At 42.7% G+C, this 17,973-nt stretch overlaps 1 protein-coding gene across 2 annotated transcripts in view; it reads left to right on the forward strand.

The window, feature by feature from the left end:
- The window catches only part of DAB1 (DAB adaptor protein 1), a 1,173,077-nt gene that overhangs the window by 95,239 nt on the left and 1,059,865 nt on the right, over positions 1-17,973 (forward strand). The gene's annotated exons all lie outside the window — the stretch shown is intronic.

Below are 17,973 nucleotides of genomic sequence, written 5' to 3' on the forward strand. Positions count from 1 at the left end.
AAGTTAATGTTTTAGGTTTTTTCTAGAAGAGTACTCAGAGATGCAATACCACGTCGTTAAAGGAATTGGGCTTTGGAGATAAAGGATAAACCTGTTACCCTCTGCCACGTGATAACTGTGAATTTGGGAAGGTCACTTGTTTCCTCATCTGTGTCATTGACATAACTCCTCCTGTCTAACTCAGAAGGTTACTGACATCACCAAATCAGCCGACAGATGTTAATGTGCTTTTAAAACTGCAACATGCTGCACACGTGTTGCGGATCATTTGTTAAGAATAGTAGGAGAGGGACTTCCCTGGTGGTCCAGTGGGTAAGACTCCACACTCCCAATGCAGGGGGCCTGGGTTCGATCCCTGGTCGGGGAACTAGATCCTGCATGCACGCTGCAACTAAGAAGTCTGCGTGCTGCAACTGAGAGTCCGCATGCCACAGCTAAGAAGTCCGCATGCCGCAACTAAAAGATCCTGCATGCAGCAACTAAGACCCGGGTGCAACCAAAATAAATAAATAAATAATAAATAAATAGATAAATATAAAAAAGAAGGAAAAATCTCCACACTGTTCAAAAAAAAAAAGAATAATAGGAGAAATTGACAATGTCATCTTTCATGGTCATTATCATGAATGGTAGTTTAATTAAGGAGAAGAGAATGGAAGCTAACAAGAATAACTAGGAAAAGTCAGACACTGCATAAGCATTCACATACCCCAGTTATGATAACCCTGTGCCATAAGCATCATTCTCCCCATTTTACGGATGAGGAGACTGAGAAGCAAGGATTTCCCTACATTTCCCGAGGTGTATGAGTAGTGCTTAGAAGAGCCCGGAGCTGCCAAGAGGAAGTCTCGTACCCGATGTAACAATTGACTGTATCACTGTTCAGACTCCACTTCATTTTCCCATTATGGGTGGTTTTGTTTGAGAGACAGACTCATTGTGACATTTCTCTTACCTTTCTCTCTGATGAGGCAGGGGTGGACTGGAGCATTTCATTAGGCAAGTACCTGCCCAAGAATCAGTCCCTCACGTACATGGACAGGATCCAGGGATAATGAACATCCACCTTGCAGAATGTGGGGTGTAGTTTGTTCCTCTGTGGGCTTGTGAGAATTTCCCTTCACATGCGTACCTTCTTAAGCGCATCACTGGGTAACATGGTGGACTAAGAATGCTGCCTGCTGCGTCAGTAAACAAAGGAAGTTACCACCATCAGCCACTACAGCTGCCCGGACACTCAGGATGGAGCAGAATGCCCACCATCAAGGCATCAAACACTTCAGCCACTCCACTCCCACATGGTGCACCCCGAGGAGACCCAGAATGAGAAAAATGCACTGGATACTGGCCCCAGATAGCTGAGGTGCATATCAAAGGAACGGTTTCAATCAGCCCAGACGCTAGCATCCTCCCACACATAGAAAAGCGCTAAATTCCTTAACTTGAAATATCTGATTTTCCTTCATTAAGAGTGATCTTTTGAGGTTCGGACCCCGTGGTCTTTGTTGCAAAAACTCCTACGTATCCTGGCTCCCCCCTTGCCCCCTCTCAGAGTTATCTAGATGCTGTGTCTCGGGCTAAAGTCCTCAGTTTTATCCTCCAAATAAAACATAATTCTTAACTTTTAGGTTGTGGGGTTTTTGTGGTTTTTTTTCAGTTGGCAATGGAAATGGGTAGAAAAGTACTGATTTTAGCCTATGTTCGCCTGATGGATCTGACCTCCTCGCCCCTCCCCTAGCCCTTTCACACTTTGAGTCAATTTCTCACCCTGGAATCAACTCTGTTCCTGATTCCCATACCTTTGAAGACTTACTTGTTATTTAAAACCCAGCTTAAGAAGCCCTTCCCCTCACAGAGTTGGTTGTTTCCTTCTTTTTTTAACTCTTCCTCCAATATTCCTCCTTTTACTATTTATCCAGCTATATTTAACTGTATGTTTGCCAGTCTCTCTTCCTGGCGAAAGTGAACTCTCTGGGGAAGGAATTGCAGATTGTTTTCATCTTTATCCTCAGACTCTACCAGATGCTTGTGGCATGACAGGCATTCAGGAACCACTGGCGGAAGGATTGTACAGATGAGGGGATGAGCTCCTCTGTCTGGCCAGGGGTGGGAACCCAGGGCAGCCACTTCTCGGATAGCCTCGGAGGCAATTTCCTTTTCTTCCATACAAACTGTCAAGAGAATTGATACCTCTGGGCTGACTTAGAGAGAAATGCTTAGCCAGAACTGTGGTCTTCTTATTCAAGAGCTGGTAGTACTTACCCTAGGCCTGTTTGGTGCAGCAAAGCAGGCCTCCCATCTCTCCCTGTTCCCCCTTTTTCTTAACTTTACATATCTTTGTATTTTACCTGAAGGCAAATTCACTGCCTTGGAGTTTTGGGTCCAGGAGGAAACCCCTTTGGGTAACTTGCCACATTTTCTCTGTGCTCCTTCTTCTATTTTAGCCTGTCATGGAGTTATTTTTGGTCAAGTACTGATCTGGGGGGAGAAGCTTGGCTGTGAATAGAGGATGGAAAAACGCTCTAAAGGTGCTTTGCTCAGACAAAGGAAACACTTCCTTAATTGCTGCATTCTTTACTTTCACCATGGCTTTTGGGTTTTGTAGGACCACAGAGGCTCTGCATGTAAGATCTGGGCCCTTAGAAGTTTTGGGGGCTGCTATGGTCTGAATTTTTGTGTTCCCCCCAGGTTCATATGTTGAAATCCTAACTCCCTAAAAGTGGTGATATTAGTAGGTGGGGTTTTGGGAAGTTGCTCAAGTCTAGATGGTTCCACCCTCATGAATAGAATAAGTGCCCTTATAAGAGAGGCTCTGGAGAGCTCCCTAGCCCCTTCCACCATGTGAGGACACCCTCAGGTAAAGGGTCTGAGGCCCTGTGTCACCCAGCCATACCTGCCCCCTGATCGTGGACATCCAGCCTCCAGTACTGTGAGAAATAAATTTGTGGTTTATAAGCTACTCTGTGATATTGTTATAGCAGCCCAAAAGGACTAAGACAGGGATCATAGTAGAAAACCCACAGGCCTTGGAGCCAGGCTTAGCTGGGTTGAAATCTTGGCTCTGTAACTTCCCAGCTATTAAGTGTGGGGAAATGTATTAGTCTCTCTGAAGTTCTCTTCCTTTATCTGTAAAATAGGGATACCACCACTTATTTTGCAGAGACACATAAGACTTAAAGATGATGCATTTAAACATGCCTGGTCCATAGAAAGCCTTCAGTGAATGGAAGGTACTTAGTCATGGGCTCGCTCCCCTTATTTTTGAGTAATCATAAAAATTTGCCCTGAAGCGTATTTAACCTTTCTTTGTGGCTGAAAGCATCACCAGTGAGCAGTTGTCTTAGAACCACTATAAGAGGAGTTGTTCCTATTTCTATTACCCTTTACATTAGCTACTTTACTTTCAAAATTGCAGTGTGGCATTTTAAGAGTAAACCCATATTTATCAGTAAAAGCCTGCAAAAATAACAGTGTGGGTGAGGTGGGGGGGAGCAGAGAAGCAGGCTTTGTGAAAACTCTTTGGTACAAATCCTGTAGCAAGGTGCGTATGCAGACACGTAGCTGTTGGTTTCAACACTCTGTTGTCAACTTAAGGTTCCACAAGCGCTGTTTGCCCTGGGGAACTGCTTGAGCTGTGTCAGGTCGATGGTTCAGGGCCCGAGTATGACTCTTGTCAAATGTGGGATCTGAAGCCCTGTGTGAACCCAGTTTAGTATTCAGGAAGTGTGTCCATAGCAGCTGCTGTCAGGGTAACTGTCGCCAAGGGTAGACAGTTGATGGCTTCCTTCCTGCTATGTACTCGCCCAAACAGTCTTCAAATTAGCACTCGCCCCCCCATCACCACCCATTTGCAAGATGGGGAGGGAAGAAAGTCGGTCTTCTCTCCGTACGTAGCAGTCCTCGGGTCCCCTCACCATAATTATGTGATGGTAATCAAGACCTATATTCTTCCTCCTCCTTGGAGGCAACTCCCGTTAGAATCTCTTGTTTATGTCCGTTTATTCATAAAACTTGTAACAGTGGGTGCTTGCTATCTGCTGACCAGAGACAGAGACAGACAGACAAGATAGTTTTAGTTAATGAGAAGTACCATGAAGAAAATAAAAGCGGTGATGTAATGGAGAGAGCCGGCAAGGGGCTGCTACTGTTAAAGGATGGTCAGGGAAGAACTGTTTCCTGTGAAGGGACATTTGAGGCGAGACCTAAATGACAAGAAGTAGCTGAGTGAAGAAGTGTGGGGAGGGGCGTTCCTGACACCCCGAGACAGGAGAGCATGTGGTCCGTTTGAAGGTCTGAAGGGAGGTTGAGGTCTATGTGTCAAGTGCAAGGGAGAAGGAGGTAGCAGATGAAGGCAGAGAGGCGGGTAGAGGCCAAATCATGTAGGACCTTGAAGGCCGTGACAACGAGTTCAGAATTGATTCTAAGAGAGCGGGAAGCCCTTGGCAGGGTCATGCAGGGAAACAGTATCATCTAATGTATGTTTTGAAATGATCGCTCTGGCTGCCATGTAGAAAATAGAGTCATTCCTTGGTATCCTCAGGGAATTGGCTCAAGGACCCCTGCAGATACCAAAATCTGTGGATGCTCAAATCACTTATATAAAATGGCATAGTATTTGCATCTAACCTACGCACAGCCTTTCATATACTTTAAATCATCTCTAGGTTACTTATAATACCTAACACAATGCAAATGCTATGTAAATAATTGTAAATACAATGTAAATGTTATGTAAATAGTTGCCAGCATGCAGCAAATTCAAGTTTTGCTTTTTGGAACTTTCTGGAATTTTTCTGAATATTTTTGATCCGTGGTTGGTTGAATCTGCAGATGTGGAACCTGCAGGTATGGAGGGCTGACTGTACGCTTCAGGGGTAAGAGAATGGGAAAAGGAGACCAGTGAGGAGATGGGCAGTAGTTCTGGTGATAGGCAGTTGCCAACTGGACTGAGGTGTGTGTGCCTAGTGATGGTGGTAGGGGGGTTGCAGATGGTAGGTCAGACTGCAGACAATCTTAGCAAGGCCATTTTGTTGAGTGGATGACTCCATGCTACCTTCCCTGGCTTCCTAAACGTTGAGCGCTGCTTGTCATTGGGAGCAAAAGTCATAGTGGTTTTCTTCAGCACTTTAGACTTTGCTTTTCTGTCTCCAGGTTATAGTGGTTCTTAGTGAAAGATCAATGGGCTTCAGAGTGAGATAGATCTGGACTGGAATCCTTTGCTCCGACACTTACTTATGGTTGACTAGGTAGCTTTTAAATTAGTATCTCCAATCCTTAGACTTAATAACAATGCCTGCTTCTTGCAGGCTTATGCTGAAGCATTAAATGAGATATATTTAATGAAAATAGGTGTGAAAATATCTAGCATATAGTAGGTTTCCAGTGAAAGTTATTTGGCTTTGGCTCTGAACTCCACTCCTCATGTCGGTGAAGCACATGTCGTCAGAAACAAACATTGCACCGAAAGGTAGTAGGTAGCCTTGGTTTTCTATTTCCTCTCCTTGTTAAATACTGAGTGACTTTGGATAAGCCCTTCTCCCTCTCTGGACCTCAGTCCCTCATCTGTAAAATGAGGAAACTGGTCTAGATAGTCCAAGTAATTTTAGTGGATAGTGCTTGATTTCATTTGATGCCAATATTAACTTTAACAGCAATGACTATCAGTTATGGAACACCCAGTGGGGCCAGACGATGTGCTGTATGCCTTATATACATGTCATATATAATCTACAGGACAGTCCTGTGAAGGAGGTACTATGATTGTCCCCATTTTACAGGTGGCTAACTGAGGCAGAGAAGTGGAAGCCTCCTGTCTCTCTGTTAATAGTAGCCAGATTCTCTGCAGTTCCAATCAACAAAACCCTTTGGGAGTTTCAAGGGTGCTAGGCGTTATGCAAGGCGCTGCAGCTTCAGGCCAGGACCTTGCCCTCCAGAAGCCCACAGTCTGGAAGTCAGGGGAGCCATGCAAAAGACTGGTCGTTCTTGCATCCTCCTGCAGGAGGAGAAGTCACTGTGAAGGGAATGTCCGCAATGGCATTCCTTGGCACATGAAACTAGTTTGGGCTGGTTCTGTCCTGCAGTACAATGTGGCCTTTCTGAACTGAGCAAGTACAAAAGGTCTCCGTCTCCCGTCTGCATTCTCATGCTCGACTCCTAGCCCCCTTCCCCTCACTGACGATTACTTTGCTTCTGTTTATGTTCTTTTTCAGTAGCTCTTATTTCTCATTCTTCACAATTTTTCCTCATTTTTTTTTCTGCGTTAATTATAGAAGGAAAGTTCAGCTAGACACAAGGAACGCTGTCTGCCGAGGAGGAAGGCTGGAATGGCAACAAGGGCCTTTGTCTGGCTTGGGTCTCTTTGCGTACGCTGCATGAAGAGGTCACAGGGGCTGTCTCGGAACCGCGAGCTGGGACACTTGGGTCCTCATTCAGGCTCTGCTACTTACTGCTGCGTGACCCTAGGCATATCACCTCACCTAGCTGAGCTGGAATTTCTTTCCTCTAAGATGCTGCTAGATAGATACTAGATACTAGTGGAGAGTATCTAGATACTAGAAGAATACTAGTATAAAATACTAGTAGATACTAGCAGATGCTTGTAGAATCAGAGGGCTTGGGTTATATCTTAGAGTTACCACTTACTAGCTGTGTGACCTAAGTCACTTAACCTCAGTTTCTGTTTGTGTAAAATGAGGACACATATGAAGATTGTTGTGAAGATGAAGTTACATGATCCATGTGAGGTGCTTGGCACAATGCCTGGTATGTCATAAGCTCTATATAAATCTTACCTATTACTAATGACCACGATGGTTAATTGACTTAATGGATATAAGAGCGTTTTGTAAACTGCAAAGCACTGTACAGGTGTTATTATTTTGGCATTGATTGTTATTTTGAAATAAGACAGAAAGGACTTTTGATAATCTTTACTTGCCAAGTCAGTTTTTTTTAAATTGGGTTTTATATTTATCTCTTTCAATAACATGCTATTAATATTATATGAACTCTTTCTAGGGCCTTATTGTTCCAGAATCAGGGACATCAAAGGCCATCCCATGCCTTTATACACACAGAAATAGGAAATCAGCCAAAAGGCTGTGTAATTTCATTTTACCCTTTGCTTCTCTCACTGGACTTGGTAGTTCGCATCTAAATGAACTGAGCTTTGAATTTTTGCATCAGTAGCTCTAGCAAGCCAGTGTACATTGTGATTAAAATGCACTGACCCTCCTTAAAGAAATAAAATGCAACTAAATGGAAGGAAGGAATTACATGGAAGAAAACTCAGTAAAAAATGCTTTGGCAAGATGTCATTCTATTTGTGTCACTAAAATCTGGTTGTGTGAAAAAAAATACATATATAGGTATATGGTACTGTTGGGGGTAAGAAAATCCTATGGTAGAAAGGATCTGGGTCTTGGGACTGTTATCTTTCGTTTCGCTGCTGGGAGTCTTTCTTGAGAAAGGTAAGTAAAGTGAAATCCTTTACAATGATGATACTGGAGGCAAATAATATCTTATAGGACAGCTGTGTTATTTCAGGCTCTTATTCTAGGTAGTTTTTGTGTTCCAGGGAACAGGATTTTGACCTGCTCTATATTGAATCCATACAATAATAAGCACCGTTATTGCCTCCCTCCTCTGCCAGGGCTCCCAAATGCTGTAGGCACCATCCTCTAAGACTGTGAGACAGCTTCAGTGCAAACAGAGGTTTCAGAACTCTCCAACAAAATACCATCCTTAATAATGAAGAATTCCTGGCAATAAACATTCCAGGGATGTCTCAGACACAAAGTAGTGATCAACTGATTTGGAATGAACACCCACTGATATCTGAAATGATCTTTTGAAACATTTTATGTTGGTCTAAGACGCACTAGTGGGGTGGAGAGCTGGCCAGTTGCACGTATGTAGCTCATCCCTGTTCTTGAGTGAATCCTTCACGTGTCTTCTTTTCCATTATAGATTATAATCAGCAGCATGTTAGAGGCTGTATCATTAAACAGTTCCATTAAACAAAACATTTACTGAGAGCCTACTGTGTGTGGGGACGGGTGCCACCCTTAAAGCAGTGGTCCTCAAACTTCAGCATGTGGTCCTCAAACTTCAGCATGCTTTAGAATCTCCTGGGAGCTTTGTTAAAGCTCAGATTGCTGGGCTCACCCCCGGAGTTTCTGACTCCGTAGGTCTGGCTAGGGTTTATTGGAGAAGGGAGAATGGCAACAATTTTCATTTGCCACAAGTTGTAGGTGATGCTGATGCTACAGCTCCAGGGACCACTTTGAGAACCACTGTCTTAAAGAACTCATGGCACTTTCTGGTGAGAAGTACAGACGATGGATTAGTATAACATCAGACCGTGAGAGTTGTTAAGATGGAGGCATGAAGAGAAGGCAGCGAGAAGGGAGCAATTTCTGTGCAGTGGGGCAATCAGGGACGGTGGTGAGAGGGGGGAGTCTGAGAAGGAATTAGGCAGGTGAGAAAAGGTGCAAAAGGAAGTTTCTCTGAAATATAGCAGGTTAGGGGTCCAGCAAAGATGCTATAAGGTTACCTGCTCTTCTTTTCCTTCCCTGACCCAGGGGAATAAAAGGGTACAAAGGGTTAGATCCAAGGAACTCTCTCCCTTTGTATTTAGAAGCTCCAATTTCTGCCCTCACGAGGGCCGGGAATGAGACTGCAGTTTTAATGGTGGTACCCATCTCCCCTAGAACAACGATGAAGAAACTCCATTTCCTGCAGAAACAAAAACACCATCACTCTGTCCCCCAGGGAACCTCAAAGGAATTAAAAATGGAATTAACAGTTGGTCTGGAAACCCTCCTTTTAAAAATCATGCTTAGCTCACTGTTCCATGAAAACTGTTTCTGAAACACCAGCTTAATGTTCCTGGCATCGTATTCCTGTTTCATCCCTGTCTGACTGAGGGACAGAGGGCAGCCAAGTGGCGGGGGGATAAATGAGGTGTGGCGGGAGCTGGTAGGGAAGATGAAGAAGGTGAGAGCATGACCCTTGCCCTGCTATGGACCAGCTGACTGTGCGAAGGGAGTGTCCATGGCCACCTCGACCAGAAATGGAGCTGACAGAGGAGGCAATGGTATTGGCTTGGGCAATTGGTTAAGATCTAGACAGAGGGAAGAGCATGAACAAAGAGAAGCAGTTTCTCTTGGTCCCTGGGACCTTCCTCTTTCCATGCTTTTAAGGATTTTCCCCATCCTTTTCACTACTGTGACATTGTTCAAGATGATGGAGGGAGACAAATGCGGCAAATACCAGTCCTTTGCTAACACACAGATACCTTATCACAGCACTGCCTCTTGCAGGCTCTGCTGAATATGACACTTCCCTTTGATGTCAGTGCTAAAGATATAGTTGTGACACTTGATGGCATTGCAGAATGCTTGGGAAAGCTAGAGAGTGTAATTCTCCTATCAAGCTTCATGTGGTATCTGAACCAAACAATGAGAATTTGCCTCAATAGAGAAAGAACTGGAAAGAGGGATGGAGCCGCCCAGTGTTAAATGATGAAAAAAGGATATTAACTTTGTGGATTTATGGTAAAGAGTGATGGTGGTGGTATGAGACGGCCTAATCTTCCAGATGCAAAAAACATGCCACTGCAGATGGAGTCTCTGTTTAAGGGAACCTGCACACCCAATGATGCTTGAGAAAACAGGAAGGTGTTAAAAAGAGCTCCATAATAGGGATTAGAAGATCTTATTTAAAGATATAGTTTCCATTTATTGAGCATCTACTGTGCACTGGCCACTTTATGTATAAGTTCATTTAATTCCCATAACACCCCTATAAATTGGTGTTATGACCATTTTATAGGTATGTTTGAATACAATTAAGTCACTTGTCCAAGATCACACATCTAAGAAGTGGTCTGGTCAGGATCAAATCAAATTAAGCCTGATAGCAAAGCTTAGGCTTTTCACAGACTTTATATCATAACACTTAGTACAGTGTTTAGTACATGTCATGAATGACAGAACAAATCACATATTTTTTAATCCCATTGACAATCGGGGTGGGGGAAGACATGACAAAATCACGGTTTGGTAGAAGAGTCTCAAGATGATGTGCAGAGTGGATGAGTGGAGAGGTTTCCATGTTGTGGCCTTTCTACCCAGAAGATAGAAAGAAGTGGAGGCTGCCAGGTCTATAATTACGATTGTTACTGAGGTCTCACTAGGGGAAAAGCCCAAAATTACATACACTGTTGGTGAAGCTCAAAGGAAGGGAGATAGATTCCTATAGAGAAATTCTAACACGAGCACAAGTAACCACCCCTTTATCTACCCATCCGTCCATCCACCCAACCACTCATCCATCCATCCAGCCAGCCAGCCAGCCAGCCAGCCATTCATCCACTCACCCAACCATTTGTTCAACCACTTTAGCATCTTTACATTCTTCTCTTCCTTTCTCTTTCTTGCCATTGCCATCCTAGTTACATTTTCATGTAACTACATTTTTTCCCTCTTTTCTAGAGGAGTCTCTTAAACATTGTCCTCTTAGAGGATCTTCTTCCTTCAAGCTTTCATACTTTTCACCACTAGATTGAGTATCTTGAAAGCATGGATTTTATTGTATCACCTTCCTGCTCAGATACCTTCATTGGCTCCTCATTATTCATAGGGTGAAGATCATGTACAACATGACCCCACCTACTTCCTCCCAGCTCATGGCTCTATCACCACCTAGTGTTTCCTTAACCCAGCCCATGCTTCTTGTTTCTGTGCCTTTGCTCAAGCTGTTTCTCTTCCTGGGGATGCCCTTTTGGGCCCTCTCCAGAACCCCGCCTCTTTTCTGGTTGGAATTCTATTCTGTGAGCCTTTCTCTGAACCCTATAACAAGGAGTTATTCCTTCTTTTTTTGAGCACAAACTGTTTTTGGAGACAGCTTAGTTTAGTATGAGCTTTGAAGTCCAAGAATCCTGGCTTAAAATCTTGGCTCTTCTATTTACTATCTTTGTGATTATGGGAAGGGTACATACCTCTCTGAGCTCAGTTTCTGCGTCCATAAAGTGAAGGGGGAGGAGACCTTAGTATCTACCTTATAAACATACTGTGAGTGTTAACTGAAAAACAGATGAAATGCATCATTTGTTCTCAGCAAATACTGGTGAATGGCTAATCAGGCAAAAATTTTGCCAATACTCATTATTTTTTAATGAAATTATAATATTGTTTTTATGAGGAAATTTTTTTCAGGCCAGCTCTAGGCTAGAGCTACAGGTCTTGACCAACTCCCAAATGTCAGACCATCGCCTTCCCACAATCCCTGGCTCAGATACATGTATGTGCCATCCATTCAAGCACCAGAATGCCTATGGAGGCATTTAGGCTGAAAAGTGATAGCAAGTTCAGGCCCTGGAGAACCTTCCTCTCTCACCTGGTATGTTCTTTATTTGTGACACCTGGATATATAGCCTGCTACCGTGGAATAGAACTTTGGTCCAGATTCACTCTTACAGTAAAAACATGCTACTGGAACAGGCAGGAAGCTTGGAGTTCTTTGAGATCTGATATGGGACCTGGCTTAGAGTAAGTGCTGACTAGAGTTGTCTAGAAGGAAGGATGACTTGATGCGTAGATGGATGGGAGATAGATGGATGTAGGGTGGATAGATAGAGGGTAGGTGGATGGGTATATGGAAGGATGGGTGGTTGGATGGATAGATGCTGGATGGAGGGTAGATGGATGGAGGTTGTATAGATGGATGGGTAGATAGAGTACGGATGGCTGGATGGACAGTGGATGGACGAATGGACTTCGATGGATAAATGTGAATGAGACACTCACTCTCTTGGGCTCAGTTAAAAGCTGAGAAGCAGTGTAATGGAGTGTGCAGTAGACTAAGAAGCAGGAACACAGGTTCCAGGCCAACTTTTGTGGTTTCCTTACTATATGACCCTAGACAAGTTATTTAAGGTGTCTTATCTCTGAAACAATGGACTTAGATAAGATGATCTATATGACCTCTTGTAAAATCATATTCTGCAATTCTGTGGCTCTGTGAAGCAGAACATAGGTCAATCTTTGTACTTTTTAACTGGTCTTAAAAAACAGATATAGGTGTATAAGCATGTAGTTTTATTTGTTTCTCAGAGATCAAAGCAGACAAACACACAGAGTTCCCGATTCTCAGTTCTGTGTACCTCCCTCCGTTCTGTTCTCTCTGTCCTGTGTTATCTCTCCAAACCCTCATCACCTGAGGGTCACAATTCCTTATTCCATCCATAACTGGTGAGGCAGCTTGGTTCTAGTGGAAATAGCTCAGACTTTAGAATTAGACAGATATTAGAATCAAATTCTGGATTCCCTATTTATTTGTGATATTTGGCAAGTTACTTACTTCTTGGGCCCCTTTACCTGTCAGATGGTGTCACCAAATGCCTCACAGTGAGGATTAAAGAGAATAGCTATGTCAGGAAGGTAATAGATCTTGATAACTCTGATAAATGGAAGTCCCCTCCTTACCCTCTGCTCTGCACAAAGAAGCTACCAGTTGCCTAGAAGATGTTCAGAAAGCACTTGTTGAATCAAATGGATTTGAATTCCTTCCAGCCTCTGGGTTTTACTTGCTTTGCAGCTAATGCTTTCACTCTATCACCAGTTGAGCAGGAAATGCAAATGAGAAACTTTGCAGATGCCTTCCACATGTCATAAATCTGGTATTTTGAGAGCATGGCTGTGAATATTGAGGTCAGCTTTTTTTGCCACGGGTCCAAGACTAATGCAGCTCTAAGTGTTAGGGGGCCATGAGACACTGACCTCTCCAGTGTCTGATAGGCTGTGGACATTTGGGTGGTAGGTGTGGTGTGTGGAGGACCTATGAAAATACTGAGGTAATACGGGAAGAGACCCCAGCCCCAGGGTAAGTGATGTCTAAGACACTCTTGAAGTGTTGAGAGGGCAAATGGGCAGCTAGTGGTGAGGGCATCTCCCCATCAGAGTCTTCTTGAATAGGCTGCTCCTATGCTAACCTCAGTTTCTACCATCTAGGGCCTTGTTACCAGGGAACCTTGAATTCCAGATGACCTGCTCCTGAACCGATTATCTGAGAGCTGAGTGCTGCTGTGTTTTCCTATGACAACAAATATGTTCTTCCTCTTCTTTCCCCTCAGCAAGTACATTGTGGCAGTGATCTGGGCATCTCTGACTGGTCTCTGGTGGTCCTGATGCTCCCACCATCCAGCCCTACATTTTACACATGAGCAAACTGAGCCTCAGAGAATGGCCCAGGGTCACACAGGGAGTTAGTGGTAGAGCCAGGGTTGCAACCCAGGGGTCCTGACTCCAAGTTATAATCCCAACCCCCCACCCCCCAGCATTCCACAGCTTATGATTTATGACTGCCGCAGCTTATTTCCCACAGGATTTGGAAATAAAACATGCAGAAAGCACGTGTTACCTGCCCAGGGTATCTCCCCTAAATCCCTTAACAGTGTCTAAGATTCCTACAGCACGTTATTCCTTTCGTTTAGGGCAGCATTTCACAAAATATGCTCATGTGATGCTCTATCAAGCAGCAGAGGTCTGTGGCCAGAAGGGATTGAGAAATGTTGCAAAAATATGTTCCCCTTTTAGACTCACAGTGCATGGTAGCTAGTCAAGGCAGGGCCCTCCTCAGTAAAGAACCCTCATTTAACTTTGTCATCCCGTTTTTCCTTATATTGATTTGACCACAGAACCTCACTTTTCCTACCCCTTCACCCTTTAACTCCTGTAAATACTTCACAGAACCAGGTTCATGAAATGCATTTTGGGAAACGGTGATTTAAGTCATGGAACACCCCCATTGATATGTATGGTTTGTTTTAGAGGAATTGTAATGATTGTAGAACTTCACAGTTGCCAGAGATCTTTCATACCCATTAACCCTTTTGATTTACAACAGCCCTATCAGAGAGGTAATGTCTTTTCCTCACCAAAAAAAAAAAAAAAAAAAAAAAACCAGAGCCTTGGATGATTGACAGAACTGAAGATGGGAAGTGAGATTGGAGTACAGGTTGCAGACAGCACAGCCCATGGCTCCAGAGTCTCCACTCTACATTAAGCCAGTTTCTACCAGGCACTGTCTGTCTCCTGGGCTTCGATTCAATGGTAGACTGTCATTTTCCCTCTTACCTTATTTGACAAAGAAGACAAATGATGCACAGAGAGAGGAAGTGATGTGCCCAAGGTCACACAGCCAATTAGTCATAGAGATGGAAGCAGACCCCGAAACTTCTGAGAAGCCAGCTGAGGACGAGGACCCTATGTGCATTGGGAATCAGGAAGTGAGCCTGGAAAGAAATGCAGAGCTTGAAGAAGGGGGGAATTGAAAGGCCCTAAAGATGAAATTGGCAATGGTGCTTATTACCAGCCCTGTGAAGAATAATTACATTGACAGAAAACACCAGGCTGGCTGTTCTGCAGTACCTGGCTGCCAATTATAGATGGATCAAAGGAGAACACTTGGAAACTTGACAAAGTGACCTCCACTTACTTGGAGATTCCTCATTTGTCCAGCAACTTTATCTAGTCAAAAAACACTTGAGAGCCTTGAATGAGGATAAAAGGTCTCTGAGCAACTAAAAGAGATCAATCAACTAATTGCTCAATTACTAAGTAAATGAAACAACAAAAGAAAAAAATGTATGAAACACCTACTATACACAAGCCCTGGAAATCTGCTGGAGGCAGAAGTAAGACCGCGTCCCATCCTCCAGGAGCTTAGAGCCAAGGATGGGAGACAGTCATGTAGACAAATAGGATAAGACCCCATGACAGGTTATGAAGGAAATGCAGAGTGCATCCAAATCAGACGGGTCAGACTAGGCATTGGGACGGGAGTCTATGAGCCTGCAATTCTTTTCTTATTGAAGTATAGTTGATGTACAATATTATGTTAGTTTCAGGTGTACAAATAGTTATTCAACATTTACTTTATGAAATGATCACCATGATAAGTCTAGCAACCATCTGTTCCCATACAAAGTTATTACAGTATTATTGACTATATTCCTTATGCTGTATATTACATCCCCATGAGTTATTTAGTTTATTACTGGGAGGTTGTACCTCTTAATCTCCTTCACCAATTTTTCCCAACCCCCCACTTCTCTCCCCTCTGGCAACCAACTGTTTGTTCTCTGTATCTATGAGTCTATTTCTGTTTTATTTGTTTGTTTGTTTTGTTTTACAGATTCCACATATAAGTGGAATCATATGTTATTTGTCTTTCTCTGTGTGCCTTATTTCAGTTAGCACAATGCCCTCTAGGTCCATCTATGTTGTCATAAATGATAAGGTTTTATTCTTTTTTTAATGGCTGAATAATATTCTATTGTTTATGTATACCACATCTTCTTTATCCATTCATCTACTGATGGACGCTTAGGCTGATTCCATATCTTGGTTATTGTAAGTAAAACTGTAGTGAGTGCATATATCTTTTCAAATTCATGTTTTTATTTTCTTCATGTAAATGCCCAGAAGTGAAATTGCTGTATTGTATGGTGGCTCTATTTTTAAATTTTTTGACAAACCTCCTTATTGTTTTCCATAGTGGCTGCACCAATTTGTATACCTACCAACAGTGCACAAGGGTTTCCTTTTTCTCCATCTCCTCGCCAACAGTTTTTATTTGTTGTCTTTTTGATAACAGCCATTCTGACAGGTGTGAGGTGGTGTCTTGTAGTGGTTTTAATTTGCATTTCCCTGATGATTAGTGATGTTGAGCATCTTTTCATGTGTCTGTTGACCATCTTATATCTTCTTTGGAAAAATGACTATTAAGATTTTCTGTTGACTTTTTAATTGGATTGTTTGTTTTTGATATTGTGTCCTATGAGTTCTTTATATATTTTGAATATCAACCCCTTATCAGATATATCCTTTGCAAATGTATTCTCCCATTTGATAGGTTGCCTTGTTTTCTTGATGTTTTTATTTTCCCCTGTGCAAAAGCTTTTTATTTTAGTTTGCTGTAATCACTTGTATTTATTTTTGCTTTTGTTGCCCTTGTCTAAGAAGACAGATCCAAAAACAGTATTAGCAAGATTGATATCAAAGATTTTACTGCCTATGTTTTCTTTTAGGAGTTTTATGGGTTCAGGTCTTACATATAAGTCTTTAATCCCCTTTGAGTTTATTTTTTGTATATGGTGTAAGAAAGAGGTCCAGTTTCATCCTTTTGCATGCAACTGCCCAGTTTTCCCAACACCATTTATTGAAAAGCCTGCCTTTAATTGACCATAGAAGTGTGGGTTTATTTCTGGGCTCTTTATTCTGTTCTATTGATCTATGGGTCTCTTTTTGTGCCAGTATCATACTGTTTTGATTACTAGAGCTTTGTAATATAGTTTGAAATCAGAGAGCATGATGCTTCCAGCTTTGTTCTTCTTTCTCAAGATTGCTTTGGCTATTTGGGGTCTTTTGTGGTTCCATACCAATCTTAGAATTATTATTCTGATTCTGTGACAAATGCCATTAGTATTTTGATAGTTGTTTTTGTAACTAGTTGTTTTTCTCTTGCTGTTTTCAAGATTCTCTTTATCTGTATCTTTTGACATTTTAATTATAATTTGTTTTGGTGTGGGTGTCTTTGGGTTCATCTTGTTTGGGATTCTGTGCTCCCTGAACTTGGATGTCTGTTTCCTTCAGCAAGTTAGGGAAATTTTCAGGCATTATTCTATTTCTTCAAATAGATTTTCTGTCCCTTTGTCTCTCTCTTCTCCTTCTGTAAGCCTATAATGTGGATGTTAGTATGTTTGATGTTGTTCCAGATGTCCCCTAAATTCTCCTCTTTTTTTTAAATTCTTCTTTTTTTTTTTTTTTTGCTGTTCCAATTGGGTGGTTTCCACTACACTCTCTTTTAGATCGCTGATCCATTCTTCTACATCCTCTAATTTGCTGTTGATTCCCTCTAGTGTAGTTTTCATTAGTTATTATATTCTTCAGCTCTGACTGGTTCTTTTTTCTATTTTCTCTTCATTGCAGTTCTCACTGTGTTCCTCCATTCTTCTTCCAAGTTCAGTTAGCATCTTTATGATCATTATTTTGAACTCTTTTTCTGGCAGATTGCTTATCTCTGTTTCATTTAGTTCTTTTTCTGAGGTTTTGTTGTATTCATTCATTTGGAATATATTCCTTTGTCTCCTTATTTTGTCTAACTCTCTGTTTTTACATATTAGGTAGATTAGCTATGTTTCCCAGTTTGGAAGGAGTGGTTTTATGTAAAAGGTGTCCTGGGGGCCCAATAACATGGTCTCCCCTGGTCACCAGAGCCAGGTGCTCCAGGAGTATCCCCTGTGTGATGGGTATGCCCTCCTGTTTTGGCTGGTCCACAATTGCTGCAGGTATGCTAGTGTGTGGGACTGGCTCCTGGTGTGGCGGGCTGTAAAGCCCAACCATGACTGTTGCAGGCTTTCTGGCATGTGGGACCAGCCCCCGGGTCAAGAGCCATTTTGGGGGGATGCCAGTCCTGGCAGAGGCTGCCTGCCAGGTGTGGTGGGCAGGGTACCTCTTTGGAGGGGCTCTGGTGCTGGCCGAGGCTGCCTGCTAGATGTGTCGGGGCAGGGGGCTGCTTTCGAGGCTGGTGCCAGCAATTTTTGAGTGGAATTTTGATGGATGAATAGGAGTTGGCCAGGAGATGAAGAGAGTAAGTGAGGGAAATGTAGTCTTTGCAGAAAAACACAGAGGCATAAAATAGCAAGGTGTTAGCCAAGCAGGGGTATAAGATGCAGAGTAGGGAAAAAGGAAGTCTTGAGACTAAAAAAGTAGTCATGCAACTAGACCAGAGAGAAGCTTGCATGTTAAACTAGGCCCTTTCCCCAACTGTAGCAGCTAGATGCCAAAAATCAGAGACAGAGGAAGGGGACAAAGACACATTTAGTTTTTAAGAAATAACACCTGATACTGGTCTGCCACTTTGTGTGTAAACAGAAAACAGGGATACACACAAGAGAGTATAAGCTCA

This window comes from Globicephala melas, chromosome 1 (assembly GCF_963455315.2).
Source record: "Globicephala melas chromosome 1, mGloMel1.2, whole genome shotgun sequence".
Lineage (NCBI taxonomy): Eukaryota > Metazoa > Chordata > Mammalia > Artiodactyla > Delphinidae > Globicephala > Globicephala melas.